This window comes from Mus pahari, chromosome 16 (assembly GCF_900095145.1).
Source record: "Mus pahari chromosome 16, PAHARI_EIJ_v1.1, whole genome shotgun sequence".
NCBI lineage: Eukaryota > Metazoa > Chordata > Mammalia > Rodentia > Muridae > Mus > Mus pahari.
Window position 1 is genome coordinate 32327238 of NC_034605.1, and position 19960 is coordinate 32347197.

The following is a 19960-nucleotide window of genomic DNA, read 5'->3' on the forward strand; positions in this document are numbered from 1 at the left end:
CCAGGACCCCAGGGGTGCTTGGGAGACTTGGTCCCATTAACAGACATGGAAGAGGTACATTGACCTTTCAGATGAGAACACTGAAGCTCAGGACTATTCGGTGACTGTCTGAATCTAGTTTCTAGGGCCATAACGAATACCCAAGGCTGGGTTTTAAAAGAAGATTTGCTTAGCTTTCAGTTTAGAAAAATAACAGGTCCCTACATCTGGCTGGCCCTGGTTCATGGCCTTGGTGAGACTCTGGCATAGATTAGAGCAGATGAAGAAACCATGTAATGAGACAGGACGCCACAAAAATCAATGATCAGCATTCCTTTTTATCATAAAACCCACTTCCGCACAAATTCACTCCTGGAGAGCAGCTCCCTCGATGACCTAATTACCTCCAATAAACCCCATTCTTAAAGGTTTCACCACCTCCCCACATCACCACATTTCCAACACACAAATGTCTGGGGAACCCTCCCATACCACATCACACTATACCAGGGGGTACAACATCCAGCTTCTAACCTGGGTAACAGTTTGCCCATGGACGCCACTTTGCAGTTTACAAGAATAAAGAGGATGAGAATTTACAATTAAAATTTTAAAAGTATGCTTACCAAGTTAGGAATAGCACACGTGGATTTAAACGGAGAAACAGGTAGTGAACTTGACTCTAGACTGAAATAAATAGGAAGCCAAAAAGATTGCCCAGTGGTTAATTAAGAGTGTATGCTGGCTTTGTTCGGTTCACAGCATCCATGTTGGGGTGACCATAACCACCTGTTTACTCTAGCGCTACAGGATTCAATGTCCTCCTCCGGCCTCTGTGGAACTGCACGCATGTGATGCACGTGCACATGCTCAGTCACATACACATAACACATATGTAAAATAAAAATACATCTAAGAAGTTTTAAGGTCAGTATAAACACATATGTAAAATGATGTGCTTTCATTTAGTAATTGTCGTTTGAGTCTGGCTTTGCTTCTGCCCTACATTACAGAGATTCGCCTGGTCCGTGGGAGAAGGATGACTCTGACCCTAGATTTATGATGTTGCTGGCTATTAGTGAAAGAATCCTCTGCATGCTTCTTACTGACACAGCTCTCTGTAAGGTAAGAGTGCCCAGCACTCTACAGTAGGAAAAGCCCCGCCGTGTTTGGCAGGAGCTCATCTGCTTCAAGGGCAATTCCTGTGCACCCACTTAGGAGCAAAGTACAAGCAACTGAGTAACAGGAGTTTTCAAGCACCCGCATTAACTGCGTGCACCTATCCCAGCAGCCATTAATTACTTAATCAATCAAGAGGTCTCTTTGGCACTGGCCGGATGGCTCAGTAGGTAAAGGCACATGCCATGCAATCCCTGTAGTCCCTGCAGAGATGAAAGGAAAATACTGACTCCACCAAGTTGAGCCCTGACTGGCCCGTGTTCCCCTGCATACATCATACACACAAAAGATTTATACTAAATAAAACATTCTAAACAAACAAACAAAAAAACCAAACAGGTTTTTTGGGGGGTTGGAATTTTTTTTGTTGTTTTGTTTTGGGTTTTTTTTGTTTGTTTGTTTTGTCTTGTCTTGTTTTGGGCTAATCTTAGTTAAGTCATGCCTCTCAAAAGTCTTGAATCCAGAAGTAAGACCTAAAGTCCAAAGTTCTAAAGCTGGGGCATTTCTCTCCTACAAACCACCTAGCATTTTTTAGTGCTACCATGGTTCCAACAAATTTCCACTACTTTGTCCTTCCTCACCACCATTCTTTGCAGGGACTAACACCCAGTACCCAGCACTCTGTATGTGGTACCCAGCATTCCAGTGATCTTTAAGCACCACAACATCTATGAACCTGGTACTCTCTCCAGCCCAGAAACAGAAAGCAAGCCACTATACAGCAAGGGCTGAAAGACCACAGGCTTTTCCTTGTAGAATGTTTAGGGTTCTAGATGGCTATTTATTTCCTGATTTTTGGGGACTAAAAGACTCCTCATACTTGACACTGCTATTGTCACACTGTTGCAGATAGAAGGACTAGGATTCTGTTCCCACCAAGGGGCTAGCATCTGGATGCGATTACCCATAAAACTAGGAACGTTAGATGAGCAAACCAAGAAAGTCTGACTCCCACACAGCTAGACAGGCTGCTAAGACAGAGTAGGGAGGCTCCTTCCGGTGAACAGTAGTAGACTGAAGCATAAGAGGGCTCAGGTAATGGCTGTGCTTTACCACCTCTGGAAACTACCTTTCCTGTGTCAGCACCTAGTGGGGGGAACCTCATTTTGCCAAGAACTTACTGGCTACCCAGAAACTTAGAACATGGTCTGATGTAATGTGTCTTCCCACAAGCCTTCAGATGAGGAAGAACAATCACCTATTTTGACCTAGGATACAAAACTTGATACGACAAAAGCAACTGCAAGAACTTAAGGCGAGCCTCTGTTCCAAGAAGGACTCCATGGAGCTCTCTTAAATGTGTGACTTCCTTAGGCTCACATGCCTCACATCTGCTGACATGAGGGCAAGAATAGCCACCAGCTACCACGGGTCTGTTACCAAACCCAGTCTGTATCCACCCCATGCAACCTCAAGCAGTACTGCCATGCTCTCTCTCTCTTAACACACTCCTGAATTCATATACCTACTCTATCACCTCATCCAGACTGGATGAAGAAAATGTGGCACATGGTCACAATGGAATTTCCTCCATCCCTAAGACAGAATAAAATTATGGCATCTCCTGGAAAAATAAATGGAGCCGGGGTTCATTGCGCTAAGTGAAATAAGTCAGGCACAGAAAGATAAATACCGCATTTCCCTTGTATGGAGGAGATGTGTTAAAATGTATATAGATGCATATATCCAGAGGACATAAAAGTACAAAAGGGACCACAAGACAGGAAGAATAGAACTTGAAGGTGGCGCAGGGGCAACAAGACAGGGTGATGGGATGCATATGACTGAGAGCAGAAGAGACATTATCTGGGGAAGAGCAAAGTGACCAGCAAGAGAGGGAGGTAGGAGGCAGGAGAGTGCAGAGATGGAAAAAGAAGAACAAAGTATAGTCATGTATGTATGAAAATGCCATATGCTATAATGAAATCCATTGCTTTGTAAACTAAAATTTTTTAATTAAACAAAGAGCAAGATAAAGCAGAGAAATATTTATTAAAATATTTTAAATAACCACATATGCATGATATAGCAATAGATGTAACTACTTTCACATATTCAGTAACCAGAAATAATTACAACTATACTTTCAAAGTCATAATGTGTAACCATGAGATCAGCAAACTGAGAACAGACCGCTGTATAAATAAAGTTTTATTGAAACACACAAATGTTTCACCTACTATGGCAACTGAGTAAAGTCTTCGGCTAACAACATTTCATGACTTAAGCCTACCTGCCTGTGTCAAATTAAGTTCATTCCTCCTGGGGCTATGACTCAGGGGCAAAGCATTTGCAGAGCATGAGGAGAGTGGAGGGGAGGGGGGAACGGATGGGAGGGGAGGGGAGGGGAGGAGAGTTGAGAGGAGGGGAGGGGAGGAGAGGGGAAAACTTTGAGTCTTCATTCTGTGCCTCAGCTTCTAGTCTCCCACAGACCAGCAATAGTGAAGGGCTATAGACAATGGACGTTGTGCACACACTAGCTTCTTTTCTGACTTACAAAAACTAATGAAGTGGTTTTCCCCACTTTCTTCCCAGGTGTTCAGTGTAAAATAACAAAACTCACTTTTTCCACAATTAACTGAAATCTCCAGAATGTCTTACTGGAGACCTCAAGTCTGTGTCCTTGGGGCTAGCAGTGCAGCTCATTCTCGAGAATGTTTTTTCTGAACTGCACACAATTTGGGCATTAGCCCCAACACAAAGAAAAAACACACACACACACATACACACACACACAAAAGGCATGGTTTCACTCCTGACCCTGAGATGACCTGTCTTACGAGGAGCCTTGGTTCATCAAGAGATCCCTCAGACGATGACCGTCATCAATTCTGACACCACGAATTCCCTTTTAGAAACTGTAGCAGTGTTTCTACTCACACTGTGTCCTGAGCCCCCACCAAGCCCAGCTTTACAGAGGACATTTCCACACTGCCAGATCATAAGCCCCCGATGTCACACAACACCGAGATGTCAGCCTCGGTCAACACTGGACATTGATGGCACATGATCTGATCATCCAGGTGGCAAGTACCAGAGGCATGACATCGCTGGGCTCATAGAATGTTACACTGGTATCTCTTCAGGTTCTCCCCACTCCTGTGTACATCAACCTATCAAACCCTAATGGACAGAAAGAAGCTGCCCCACTACAGAGCAGACACAGAGGGAAACGAGTTCACAGGCTTTCTGCTTTAGGCCCTGCAAACTGCACTAAAAGACTGGATTCAAGCCAAGTCACACCGGGAATCCCCCCCTCCCCACCCCATCAGGAAGCAGACCCAGACACAGAAGGAGAAAGGAGAGTTTAAGAGTAGCAAGGACTAGCATGGGCTACATAGCAAGACTCTGCCAAAGGAAAACAAAAAGGAAGAAAACAAGCCAAGGAAGGACAGGGAAAGGGAAAAGAAGAAAGGCAGAGAGCAGGGAGGGCAGGGGCTAGGGCAGCAAGGGGCCAGGGGGCAGGGAAGGCAGGGGGTAAAGGAGCAGAGTGGCAAGGTGGCAGGGGGCAGAGAGGCAGAAAGGCAGAAAGGCAGAGAAGTCAACCCCAGAAGAGTTCTTTCTATATTCTGGTATTTTCTAGTCCTTTCTCTTCCATTAACATCAGGCCATAATCTAAAAAGAGAAAGAGCGGACTGCTACCTAGAAAGGACAGTACTGACCCAGAAATGCGTGTGTGGTTCCCCAACAGGCCTGAGAAAAACCTGAAAGGTGCTTGTTAAAGATTTCAAAACTTCCCTCCAGAGGACTCTGACTCAGCAGGTCTACAGTGGGAGCCAAGGATTAAGAATTTGATCAAGAGCCACAAGTGTTGAGGTACTGGTGGTCCCAGGACCACACCTCAAGAGAAAGAGAGCGCCCAGCCGAGAGCCCAGTGCACAGAAAGAGCCAAGAGGGAGGTGAGCCAGGCCTTTGGAATTCTCAAGTGGCTTAGCAGTGTTTACAGTCTAGCCCATTGCTCCAAGTGTAATGCCTGCGAAGTTAAAAATTCACCAAACAGCCACAGGCAAAAAGAAGGTTCACATGAAAGCCCTGGTAACACTAATGGGGGTCATAGTATTTCTTGAAACAGGGCACTATGTGGACCCTACCTGCCTCCTTTTAAGATGTTTGTAGACCCTGCCTCTTTGCTCTCTCTTCTGGGGGGTAGGAGGCTCTCGTTGCTACCTTCCTTGGAAACAGATATGTATTCCCCTCTTTACTCCTGTCTGTCCTCACACAACTGACATTTGCAGCCAGGCATGGTGGAGCATGGCTGGAATCACAGCACTCAGTAGGCAGGGGCAGGAGGACCGACTGCAAGATGCAGGCCACTGAGGACTATAGAGTGGACTGGATGCTAGCCTGGGCGACTCAGTGACTCATGTCTCAAAAAGAGAAGGAAATGAACAACTGGGGCAAGGAGTATAGATCAGTGGGTAGCACACTGGCCTAGCAAGCATGAACTCCTGGATTTGATTCCCAGACCAGCTTCCTCCCTACAGTCCCTATGCTTAGGAGGTGGCAAAAGGAGGATCAGAGCGTCAAGGCTACATACCAGGTTCAAAGTCACCCTAGGTTACATGAGACCCTGCTTTTAAATATCTTTTAAAAGCATCGCACTGGGTGCAGCAATTTTATAATTTTACTACCACCCATGGTTTATGTGGTAAAATTTATGCAAATACAAATAGGGAAAAAAAGAACAATGAGACTGGTGAGAACACAGAATCAAATTACACACACACACACCTGCACATACTCTAATAAACATGGGTGGCTTAATGGGTTAATTGTAAAATCAGAGAGAGAAAATATGAAGAACGGGCTAACAAACTATCAGTAGGAGCTGATGTGCAGGGAGCACAGAAATAGTCTCAGTGATGCAAAGGTATTACTTAATGGACTGCTACTATCCCATTAAACATTTATAAAACAGGAGCATTTAGTGAAGGGCTGTCAAAAAGCAAGGGCAGAAACCCACTCTCCAAATTCCCAACTCTCCTCACTAAATCAGGCAAATTCCCTCCACCACCTGAACCAGCTGAAAAAGCCCAGGCTATTTTCTGTGGTGCTTCTATATTAAGTGCTTTCAGGGCAGAGTCCATGCTCTAAGCACCCATTAACATTTAGGCAGCTTCATAAGTACCTACATTGCAAGGTCAGACCAATCCACATTCTAACAAACTAGACAGACACTCCCAATCACAGGCCGCCCACTGGGCCAATATTTACTCGATAATTTAACACTCATTTACCTTTCTTTTCTCCCAGAATAACATCATTTAAGAATTTTTTGTTTTTTTTTTGTTTTTTTCCCTCCCCTGTGACAGGAGATAGTAGTGTTACCAAGGACCAAGGAAGATAAGCAAGAGGGCTAGAGATACTGAGCTTGGAATCTGAACTGAACGTGACCAGGGAGCCTAGCCACTGGCTCGTTGGTTTACTCACGCCCACCGACTGCATTGACTGCACAATTTATCAAATGCTTGTGAATCTGCCAGGCACAGTTCTTGTCTGAACAGACAGTCATTATCCCTTGCCAGACAATGCTTACGTTCCAGCAGAGAAGCCAACACTAAGCCAGTCAGCAAACAAACATTAGTGATCAGGCAGTGGTAAGTCTAGGAAGGAAAACAGGGTAGGGAAAAGGGGAGAGAGGGGAACAAAAGTTATCTGGGAGCCAAAACTGGCATTTTAAATAGAATGCCGGAAAAAACTTTCTGGAGACTTTGGGTTAGATATAGGATAAAACCAGCAAGGAGGCCTCGGTGCTTACTCCACGTTTCAGTTACATAGATACTTTCAGTATAAGAAACTGTCACTTGCTTATACTTAAGTGAATTGATATGGATCATACGAATACAAAGAAGAGAGGCACAAGGCCAAACTAGTGCCAGAATGGTCAACCAAAGAGGAAAGGGGAATGGAAGGACAGGCAGAAAACATGCCCTTCATCTACCCCAGTATAACGGACAGGCAATGGCTTCGTGAAATAGGTCACACAGACAGAGTCAATGGATCTGAGGAAGCATATTATCTTTATACTTTTTTTTTTTTCATTTTCTTTAACTTGCTTTGTGTGTATGGGTTTTTTAGCCTGTGTTCCATATTTGTGCAGCATCTGCAGAGCCAAGGAGAGCAAGTGGGGGACAGCCTGTTCCAGGAGTTGCTAGCAGTTGTGAGCCGTCCCACGGATGTTTGGAATGGAACCCTGGTCTGAAAGAGCTACACGTATTCTTACCACGGAGCTATCTCTGCAGTCCCAGAGTCATGTTCTTATCTAAAGCTCCCTTTTCTAGGGACTGGAAAAATGGCTCCACACTTAGACGCATTCCTGCGGTGAACCCAAGTGTGGTTCTTAGCACCCTACGTTCAGGGCTCACAACTGACTGTAACTCCAGCTCCAGGGAAATCTATGTCCTCTTCTGACCTCTGCAGATACCCATACTCATGTGTGCAAACTCACTCTCAAACTCACTCATACACATGATTAGAAAATAAATAAAAATAGCCGGGCAGTGGTGGCGCATGCCTGGAATCCCAGCACTTGGGAGGCAGAGGCAGGCGGATTTCTGAGTTCAAGGCCAGCCTGGTCCACAGAGTGAGTTCCAGGACAGCCAGGGCTACACAGAGAAACCCTGTCTCAATAAAAATAAAAAAAAAGAAAAGAAAAGAAAAACCAACCAACCAACCAAACAAACAAATAAATAAAATAAAAATAAGCCTTGACATGGGGAAGGGGGTGGCAGGGGGTGTTAATCCCAGGACTGGAGAGGCAGGCATAGGAGAATATATTGAGTTTTAGGCCAGTTTGGTCTGCACAAAAAGTTCTAGTTCAGACAGGGATGACAGGAATATATTCTATTGAAATATATATACTATATATAGTCAATAAAATAAAAAGAAATGAAAGCATATTTTCAAAGTTATCTTTTCCAGAATAATCCTTGAATATAGTAAATGGATCACAGAATAGAGGAGTTTCTTGGTGTAATTATGGTAAACATAGACGACGTTATAAATGATGTATGGGGGGCTGGAGAGATGGCTCAGCGGTTAAAAGCACTGAGCTCAATTCCCACAACCACATGGTGGCTCACAACCATCTGTCATGGGATCCAATGCCCTCTTCTGGTGTCTGGTGTGTATGAAGACAGGTACAGTGTACTCATATAAATAAAATTTAAAAAAATTTATGAAGAAATAGAGACTTCTCGTCTTTATACAGGAGGAGTGGACACTATAAAATTCTAGTGTCTTAATTGGGGGGGGGTGGAGCTCACCTCCTTGAGATCAGTCTCCGGGACCAAAAAGAATTTTTTTTTTTTAAATGTAAAGCTCTTTTTTTAAAACGAGTGTCTTACATTAAAGGACAGGAAGCAATCACTTTAGATGTTTGTGACGAGAGTGAAATAAGGCTTTGGCATTTAAAATGAAATAAATGTCTGAAAAAATCTACAGCCACAGAAAAGTCATAATCTATTTCAGATTAAAAGACACAATGAAGTCATCGCTTTCTAGTCACTGTGATTGGAGTTTGGGTAGAGCCTCAATCATTTGTGCTTTTAATCTGAAACTGGTCCTTAAAAGCTGTAATGAATTAAACAACATCCCACCCACAGAATCAATTGTAAAATACACTGTAACTAAAAGCATAATGACTCAATCTGCTTCCTTCCTCGGTTTTCCATAATCCATTTGACCCCCTTCCTGTCATCTAATCTAATCACTGGCTCTCTCTCTCCATTAACTTAAGATTCTCCCTCTTATGCTATCTGAAGTCACTGCACTTGGTTCTCCCAGAGCTGAGGGACAATTTTATAGATGTCACCATATGAAATTAAATTGTTAAAATGTAAAGTAGACACTGATTGGATTCATGGCTGTGTATATTCCAAGAATAGGGCGTTGCTGGTAGACACAGAGTCTAGAGGGAAAGTCTAAAAACATTTCTGGTGTGTAACAGTTCAGAACCAGCTGAAATAGTCTCAGAGAAAGGCAAACTCTCGGGGTTGATGAACAAGGCATCTCACGTCTACAACTCCCTTCAACCTCACGGCTACAACAGACAACAAACGGCATACTGCATTCCAATTCCAAACCATGTGCACACACAGGACCCTCACCTGATCACACGGCTGCCTTTGCCCTTATACTTATCCAAAACTCACAGATAAACACACCGGCCAAACCGAGACTCGGGGTTAAAGAACCGCAGACATGAAAAGCAGTTTTTGGTTTCATCTGAGACTAAATTGGTCGCTGTCCTAAACAGCTTATTTTAAAATAAAATCAAGGACACAGATAGCTCAGTGGCACGGCATTTGCCTAACATTTGCAATCTGTGGTTGGATCCCCAGGGCAGAAAAGAAAAATTGTTCCAGCCAGGTGGTTGTGGCCCATGTCGTTAATCTCAGCCTTCAGAAGGCAGAGACAGGCAAATCTCTGTGAGTTCAAGGCCAGCCTGGTCTACAGAGAGAGTTCCAGGACAGCCAAGGCTATACAAAGAAACTCTATCTAGAAAAACAAGCAAGCAAGTAAACAAACAAACAAACTCTTCAAATAAAGCCAAAGCGCCCTTTCCTGCGAACTTGTCCACGTACAGACATGGACAACAAGGGCCCCCTCCAGAACTGCTAACTATTGGAAGATAGAAAAGGAATTTAATGATGTGGGTACCAAATTAATAGTTTTATTCAGATCTCTGCTACACATTAAGAGTGGTGTGCAATCTTTGGCATAATATGTTGCACAGGATGGCCTAGTCGGTCATCCATGGGAGGAGAGGCCCTTTGTTCTGTTTAGGTTGTATGCCCCAATGTAGGAGAGTGCCAGGGCCAGGAAGAGGGAGTGGGTGGGTTGGGGAGCAAGGGGGGAAGGGGATAGGGGGTTTTCGGAGGGGAAGCCAGGAAAGGGGATAACATTTGAAATGTAAATTTTTTTAAAATCTAATAAGAATAGTAATTATTATTAAAATAAAAAGAAAAGACAGTATAGTCAGTTAAGTATAGAATGAGGAGCTGAGTTCAATCCCAGCACCTATATAAAACTCAGACGCTGTAGCATGCATTACAATTCCTGCACCAGGAAGCCAGAACCAAGAGTATGCCTAGGGTTATTAGCTACACCATCTAGCCAAACCTCAACCTTCACGTTCCATCAGAGATCCTGTCTCAAGAAGAAAATAATTGAGGAAGATAATGGTAATGACATCTGGTCTCCACAAACATGCCTACACAATATGATCATATGCACAAACAAACACAGCACACAAATATACACACACAAACACAATGTGTACACATGGTTTTAAATTCTGAAGTTATACAGTAAAAGAATAATTTGGCCAACAGACCTACTTAAAGATTTTGAGCCGGGCGTGGTGGCGCACGCCTTTAATCCCAGCACTCGGGAGGCAGAGGCAGGTGGATTTCTGAGTTCGAGGCCAGCCTGGTCTACAAAGTGAGTTCCAGGACAGCCAGAGCTATATAGAGAAACCCTGTCTCGAAAAACAAACAAACAAAAAAAAAAAAAAAAAAAAGATTTTGATATGCGTGAAAATCACTGTCATGGAAGTGGACTGGTTACCAGCCAGGATGATAGAGAAGAACTAAGAGGGGAAGGAGGAGCAACAGAGAGTTCAATTGTTACAACTACATTACTAAAACCTGACAATGCAACTAGAGAGATGGCTCAGTGATTGAGAGCACTTAACTTCTCTTCCAAAGGTCCTGAGTTCAAGTCCCAGCAACCACAGGGTGGCTCACAAACATATGTAATGAAATTTGATGTCCTCTTCTGCTGTGCAAGAAGACAGAACACTTATTCTCATATATATATATATATATATATATATATATATATATATATCTTTAAAACCTAAGAATGCGTTTGCCACATGTTTGCTGCCAAACATCCACCTCTACCTAGCAAATGAAATCAATTTATTTCTTTATCTAACACTCTCTCAAGCCAAGTTAACTATTTCTTGGACTCTGTGTCTTTCAATAGTATTGATAGCCATTTGGATATGCTAACAGGACTTAAGTTTATCAGCCACAGGAGCCTTTTCATCTGGGAAACTAACCCATGTATCTAGGAATACAAAGCAGGTATACAAATCCAACATTAAGATGATAAATCAATACCCAGGGAGGCCCTCACCCCCTCAGAGAAGAAGGGGAAAGGGGATGGGGAAAAGGATTGTGGGAAGGCGTGACCAGGAGTAGGGCAGTGAGTGGGATACAAAGTGAATAAGTAAAAACTAAATAAAAAAAAGAGATGATAAATCATAAAGATACTATACTGTATGGTTATTTTTATTTGCAACAATTTTATAATAAAGTTTAAAATAAAAAATGTAAGGTAATAATAAAAATAGAATATAAATACTGCTGGGCAGTGGTGGCACACAGCTTTAATCCCAGCACTTAGGAGGCAGAGGCAGGCGGATTTATGAGTTCGAGGACAGCCTGGTCTACAGAGTGAGTTCTGGGATAGCCGGGGCTACACAGAGAAACCCTGTCCCGAAAAACAAACAAACAAAAACAAGAATATAAATAAATAGAATTAAATGGAAAAACTAATAAAAAAACCAAAGGTATATATACAATTTTACTGCTTATTAGCAATGAAGACAAATTTGTATACTAACAAGACAGACATGTCTAACATAATACAATCCAAAGACATGCTAATTTGATATTTACATGCTGAGGAATGACAGTAGGAAGATACTAAGTATTTGTCTTCTGTAATTAAACCATTATGTTTCTGTAAGAGCAGAAAATGTATGCATTTCTGCAAACACAATATGCAAATACAAATTAACATATTATATATATAATATGCACATATACTGAATCTATAACATATAACATCCTTGAACCTGAGCTGAGGTGTTTCATGTTGTATCCAGTGGTATTGCACCACGTTTCCATACAGTCAGTAGAAAGTGCACATACTGTGTGTTCAGAGTTAAGGCTATAGTGAGACCACGTGATACAGTCCCAGCAAGCACTGCCAGGGACACCGCTAATTTGTCACATGTTTGATATTTTAAAGTTCGTGGCCATCACACATTCAGAAACCTTTCACTGTTGCCAAAATTTCCCCAAACCCAATCAATGACACAAGCTACAATTTAAGAAGAGTCACTGTAAATATCCTATTGTTAAACACAAATTCTTTTTCTAAAATTTCTACCAGTAAGTGAAGAAAAGACTTAATCAGACATTTTATCAAATAGGACTCAGCATTGCAAGCAAGCACAAGAAAATATGCTCAGTACTAGCTATTAGGGAATGCAAATCAAGCCTATAATGACATATTACTTCAGAGAGAGAGAGAGAGAGAGAGAGAAGAGAAGAGGAGAGGAGAGAGAACAAAGAAAATGCTAGTAGGCATGCACAGAAGATGGATTACAGAAAGATATCTGGTAGAACTGTAAGAGAGCACAGATACTCTTGAAAATGATGTGCTAGGTTCTTATACAAAGTAAACACACAGTTACCATTTGATCCAGCAATTGCACTCTTGAGCATTCATTACAGAGCAACAAGAACTTATGTCCACATGAAAGCCTGTATACAAATGTTCATCGCAGCTTTATTCATAATAGGCAAGGTTTGCAAACTGTCCAGATACCTTCACCAAGTGGATGGTGACACCATGTATGGTCCCTCAAGCCAGAATACAGTCCTCTGAAACGAGGAGAATGGATGGCCTGGATGAATCTCTGGGGAACTGGAAAGATCTTAAAGACATAACCACCAAAGAACTATGTGATTCCACTTATGTATGTAAAGATTTTGGATATGGAGAACCAATTAGTGTCTGCAGAAGCAGAGAAGAGAGTGGAGGAAGGAGGTGGGTGTCGCTGTCACAGTACAACAGAAAGGAAACATATTCACAGTGGTGTTAAAAATACAGCCTGTAAAATATGACAGTTATACAGAAATACACACACACACACACACAGAGGTTAAACCAGAAAGCTGAAGAAGATCAAGAATCCCATCAGTACCTATACTTCAGTCTCGTGAAATGGCATCATTGAGAACACCTGGGCAATGGCTCTACAGTATTATGTCCTATAACATTACATTTATTAAGATATCAGTTTAAAAATCAGATTAAGAACAAATATTTGTAAACTTAGCTATTTCAAAACAATAAGGGTAAAAGTTTTTACTGAGTTAAGTCTCATGAACCTGAGCTTCATTCTAGGAAGCCAAGATGGAGGAAGGAAACCCACTCTCCCTCTCACCTATGTCATAAAATATACTTAAAATAATAATAATAATGTATTAACTGTATCTTTTTTTTAAAGTCCATTCATTTTCTCCACATGATTGGTTTATCCACGGTTGCTAGTATCTACATAGTGCCATGGGGGTGACTAATTAAAGTTAACTTTATGAATGGGGAAAAAAAAAAGCCTTAAGCACGAGAGTCCCTTTTAGTGCTCACATGTGCATGAAGTTTTAATACAGACAAATCCACCCTAAGAAAACAAAACAGATTAGAACGTTGTGTGCCTTTGGGAGTAGGAAGGCAGCGACTGACTTTACCAACCATGAAAATGGTTAGTTTCTCCATCCTGATGGGAAGGTCTGGCCACGCACACACACACACACACACACACACGTGTGTGTGTGTGTGTGTGTGTGTGTGTGTGTGTGTGTGTGTGTGTGTGTGTGTTTGTCAAAACTGAAGCGATCCACCAGTGAGATTTGTGTCCCTCCGTGTATGGGAATCTCCTATGTAAAAATGGAGACAAGGACAAAATGAGGCTTAAATTACTGATTTGGAGACTCTGGGCCTGTGGTAAGACATCATGGCTTTAGTTATGTGCAGTCACCAAGTAAGTCATTAAAATAAACTTAAAATGATCCTGTCTCTTTCTTGTGCACTCTTTTCAAAGAAAGGAAATTGCAAACAACATTGTTACTATGAAGCGAATTCATATTTTTTTTTTTTAAAAAAGTATCATTAAATCAGACTAAATTAAATTAAAACAGATGTAATTAGGGCCCTCTGAAAGTCATTCTGGCTAATACTTTGTTTACATGCAGTATAGATGTAGCAACTACTGACCTCAGGCGCATTTAGCTGTTGCTATATTAATTATTACATGTACTCTTTATAGTCCAGCTTGAGATATCCTCTACAGGTCTGTAGCTAGTGTTTGGCTGCAAGGTTACTTCAGATAAGACTCAGCTCCCACAGAAGGAAATGAATCCCAGGGTACCTGTCCACATATTAATATGGATGCTCACTGAGTGTTAAGTAAGAGGTATGCGTTTTTGTCTGCTCGCTCTTGACTTTCCTCGACGTAGGATATGTATTTGTTTATTTGGACAAAACTAAAAGATGGATGGTGAACTGTTCTTACTTGTAATTATACCAGCAGAACCCAGCCCTACCCACTTAACAGGCTTCCACTGCAGAGACATGTCTGCTTAATTGGCCAGACAAGTCAAGACGCTGATGGGAATTACTGCTTGACCCTATGAGCGATTCACACACAAGATAACAACGTTAGACATTTCCAATGCCTACTACCCATGAGGTCCAGGCTCTCTGTAACTGTCTCACCGGTGGCTCATGAAGCTCACTCAGCTCAGGGTGACATAACTGATCACATCCTACAGCTTGAATATCCTGTTCATCCAGGTTGCTTCTAAAAGTTACCACCAGTTTGAATCTTCACATCATTTCAGTCTTCATCCTGACACTCCAGTTTTAGACACTGTCATTCATAAAATGCTGCAACCCCTATGATTAAACTCTGTTCATGAAGAAACAAAACTTCAAACTCTTCCCCTAAGGGTGAGGTGTAGTAGCAAAAGCCTGTAATTGCACCACTGTGAAGAGGCGGGGAGGCAGGAGGATTAGGGGAAGTTCAAGGCCAGCCTGGCCCAAGCCTCAAGTTCCAAGTTAACCAGAGTTATAGAGTTAAGACCCTATTTCAAACGTAGAAAGGAAGGGGGTGGAGGTGTATGTGGAAATTCCTTCTCTGTGTGTTGATATGGGGAGGTGTCTCAACACAATTTTACCAATCACTTTCAAATGAAAGGTTTGGATACAGTAACAACCTGGACAGCCAGATTACACCTTGTAACGGCCACCAACCAGGAGAGAAACTAAGAGTCCTCTGGTCCTTTAACAGCTGAAGATGTTCTTATCTGTAGCTATGTTTTTGAATCGCACCTGTACCTCCCCAGTGGATAGAAGAACACACTGTGCCATGAATTATTATTTTTATACTCAGCACTTCTTCAGAACTGAAAAAGATCCATTAGGGAATCTTTTGCTCCTTAGACTGCAGAGTTTGATATGACCAGGAGGCCAATGAATGTTGGTATTTCAACAAACTCAATCTCTTAATGACAGCTGTCAGGGAGAACAGGCAGATACACAGATATATGGGAGCCAGAAATGCACACTGCAGTCACAACTATCAAGCTGTCCAGGATCTGTCTCCATGTCTTCAGGTCCTCTTCCTACTCCTCCTCCTCCTCCTCCTGCTGCTGCTGCTGCTGCTGCTGCTGCTGCTGCTGCTGCTGCTGCTGGTGCTGCTGCTCCTCCTCCTTCTTTTGCTGAATTTACAAGATGACATGTCTGAAGTCTCAATCCATAGTTAAGATATTAAGTGAACCCAACACAGCACACAGAGACACAGGAGATCTGAAGCTGCAGTCCATCTAGGCCCTCGACAGCCATTTTTGTATCCTAGATAGAGTATGGGGTAGAGCTGGGTCCTCTCATTTCTCTTTTGGAGAGACAATGAGACATTTGCTGATTGATGAATTTATATTAAAGCAAAGATGTTACAGAGGTGGAAAGCACAAAACTCGTGACTGGAACACCCTATTGGTGTGGAGAACGTTCACAAAAACAAAAACAAAAACAAAAACAAACAAACAAATAAGCAAAACCCTCTGATTTTTGACAAGAACCCTAAAGTACACCATTTTGTTGTAAAAAGAAGAATGTCCCCACAGTTCAGCTCAGAGCCTGTATTCCTCACTGGTTGTCTAATCCAAGTCCAGATGTCTCCTCTTCACCTCCATTGCCACCAAAGGACATCAAGATGCTGTAACCTGTCTGGTCCAAATGGGTAAAGTATCCTCTATGATTATGCATGCAACGTCCACACCCACCACTTTGTCATAAATAGTACACAGGGCATGCAAAGACAGCAAGCCTCTGAGCACACCAAGCACTACAAAGGGACCTGGCTGTAAGCTGATGATTACCAGCAACAAGAAGGCATGCCTTAAGAGTTCTGTGTGATGGCTCAGACAGTAAAGTCCTTGCCATGCAAGCTTGAAGTGAGTAAGCCAAGAAAGCCCAGACTGAGTGTTCACTCTTGACATGGGAAAGTCATGTCAAGAACTTCAATGCGTCAGACCCACAAGAGAGACAAAGCCTTCCTCATGTGAGGCTCAGGGAGCGAGAAAAGACTTCCTCTGGTTCAAGTATTGATGCTGACAGCGTGTTCAGAGATTATCAACCACAGCTTCTTCCTCCCAGGATGACTGTGGCCTGAGACTGTTCACCTACAGGATCTCCTACGGAGATTAGCTAAATCTGCCTCCTTGTTCAGCCATTAACCATAAAGCTACCTCCTCAATTCAGATCTATAAAATAAACACGCTGAGTTTCATGATTGTTTCATGGTGGTACGTCTCCATTATGACATGCATGGCCTACCAGAGCCCAGATTTTCTGTCCATGAGCCTGTGTGCCTCCTCTCTCTTCAGTCCCTCATCAGTCCAGTCAGAGTTGGGGGACTGAGCTAAACAGGGTACATAAGGACCTAATTTTGGATCCCTACACACTCACGGAATAAAAAACAGATGAAGCAGCCAAAGCCCATAATCTTTTGGGGGGTGGGGGGACAGGAGGATCCCTGGGGCTCACCAGCCAGTCAGTCTTGCTCTATCATTAAGCTCCAGGTTCAATGAGAAACCTTGTCTGAAAAAGTACGGTGGAAGGAAATTGAAGAAGATACCTGATAGAGACACCTCAGGCCTCTCATACACACAGTATACTAATTTTTACACATATACATACAAAGAAGCATGAATATGTGTATGAGTCACCCACTGAACACACATCCTTGAAGACGTGGGGTTTTGAGCTAGTCTTTGCTAAATAGAGCTGATGTACCTTATCTGATGGGAAAGGCAGACTCTTGGCCAAATTTTGTCCATATAGGACAAAGCAAACACAAACAGATTGTGTGCAAGATTAACCAAGTGGACCAATAATGGCTTTAGCAGAAGCTTTCAATAACTAAGGTGAGAGCAATGGCTGCCATTAAACAAAAAGGGAAATTAGAGAAAATTATTCCTTTCTTCATTGAGTAACAATTTTATTTCTCATATAATGAAATTGAGGAATGTATTCCTTTATGCATCAATTCATCAGCACTTACTCACCGACCACTGACTCTGCATAAGCCACTGTTCTAAGGTCCTGGAGAACAGAATCTGGGCAAGCATACGGGACCTTTTTATTCCCCTCCCTCTTAGAGAAAACAGCCTTCAGATAAAGAGTTGATTCACACACATTCTAAACATAAACCATGACGTCATTTCAATTCCTTTCCTCAAACCACAAAAGACGTTTTCAGTTCTGTAAGTTAGAAAACTTGATCTGCCAGAGGAGGCTGGAATTCAGGCAGATGAAGGATGTCTTCCCACACTTGAGTCCTTCTACTGTCTTGTGGACGCCAAGTTAAAAAACTGACTGAATGTGCATGTCGAGACTGTGAAGGCCAAAGCCCACTTGGTAGGAAACAAAATAAATCTCTTTTCTGTATATTTGTGAGCTATGGATTTTGTTAAAGAATAGAGATTGTATGGACAACAGGCCAGCATCGCCTGAGCTTCAGGAAGCTTACTTTTAAGACATATATGTATGTGCACATGTGTTAATCATGTGTGTTTGTAAATGCTTGTAGAGGCCAGAGGACAGCCTCTAATGTCATCTTTAGAAACACCATCCACCTCTTCTGATACAGGGCTAATGGACCCAAAATGGTTGCACAGAGAGGTCTCATGGATCCTCATGATTCTGACTCCCTGGCACAAGATTTCCAAGCATGCTTAGGTCCTGGTCCTCAGCCAACTCATCCCCTTTTTAAGACAGGGTAGTCTCATGTATCCCAGGCTATCATAGAACTCATGGTCTAACACAGGATGTGCAGGTGTGCTAATAAAACAACTTAGTCCTAGAACTCATGAAGTAGAGGTGGGAAGATCAAAAGTTCAAGGTCATCCCCAGCTATATCCTGCACTAAAGGCCAACATAAGCTACATGAAACTCTGTTGTCATAGCCACCATCCTCGTCAACGATCATCCTCACAGAAAAGTAGGCTGGACAGATAACTCCGAAGTTAAGAGCACTCGCTATACTTCCAGATGACCCAAGTTTGAGTTCCAGCACCCATATAGTTGTTCACAATTTGTCTATGATGCCAGCTTCAGGGCACCTGACCCCCTCCTCTGCCCTACCTATCACCAGGCATGCATGTGGAGCACACACATACATGCAGGCAAAGTGCCATACATAGCAAATAAAATAAATTTAATTTTTTAAAGATAATAAAAACAGCAAATAAAGTGCAAAAACAGGGAGAGGGAGGGAGGGCGGGCGGGCGGGCAGAAATTAAGGTTGGTTTGTTGGTTGGTCTGAGCCTGAGTAATCTCACCTTTTCTACAACACTCTCCCAAGAAACCTAGATTTCAGCTCTTCACAAGAATATCAATGATAACAGAGGAAAGCTCCCGTGAATCTCAGCGCTACCCCCTTGATATTTCATTCCATTTAGAGAGTGTTGCAGTCCACACATGTGAAGTACTATAAAACACTGCGTAGTGTTTATACACCACAGCTCACCTACCGGATGAGCCAGAGTCCACTTCCCAAACCAGCCACCACAGGTGAATGGCACCACACAGTCAGCTCTGCAGCTCACTCTGCTAACAACGTGGGATTTCTTAAACACTCTCATGCACACAATAGATACCTGCGGCCCTACACGGAATGTTCTTACTCAGCCCAGGATAGCACAGATGCTCCACTAGGGAATTCTTTGGGTTTAATTGATCCTTAAAAGTTAATTGGTGATGACCTCTGTTACAAAGCTTGAATCTTACAGGCACTGTTCAAAATGAGAGTAGGTGATAATCCTACCAACTTACCTGACACTGATCCTTGAAAGGACAGAGATATCAACAAAGATGGGAGATAAGGGTAAATACAGACAAGAAATAAAATGTGGTCCCTGGCTTCCAAGGGTTCAACTTCACAGCTTTCAACCAAGGGAAAGGCATTTAGTAGAAGCTACACTCCAAGTTTGGGTCTTTTCTTGGGTTAGTGACATGTAGTGTGGTCTCCTTCCACAACAGGCTTGGACAGTGGGGGTTCACTCCCGAGGGGTGCCGTTTTCAAGAGAGGAAAGCCCTACAGTGTGCTGTGTGGCTGAACGGGGATGTCTCGTGGGTCACATTTGACTTATAATATTTTCAGATGGCATATTTACTAAGACTAAGCCCATCGAAAGCAGAGGATCATTCCCCCTCACCATGCAGACACACACACTCAAACACTACCTCCCACTAAAATCACTGAATGATGTTCCAGAGACTTCTTTCCCTGTAACCTTGGAGAATTGGGATAATAGGGGGGAGATAAAAGGAGAGAGGATGGGGGGAGGCAGCTCGGTGAGTAAAGTGTTCACAAGGCACGTACGTATGAGGATATGAGTTTGGAACACCAATACCCACATTTAGAGGGGAGGGG

At 42.7% G+C, this 19960-nt stretch overlaps 1 long non-coding RNA gene across 1 annotated transcript in view; it reads right to left on the reverse strand.

Moving 5' to 3' along the window:
* Positions 1 to 19960, reverse strand: part of LOC110334212 — a 212926-nt gene that overhangs the window by 67407 nt on the left and 125559 nt on the right. The window lies entirely within an intron of this gene.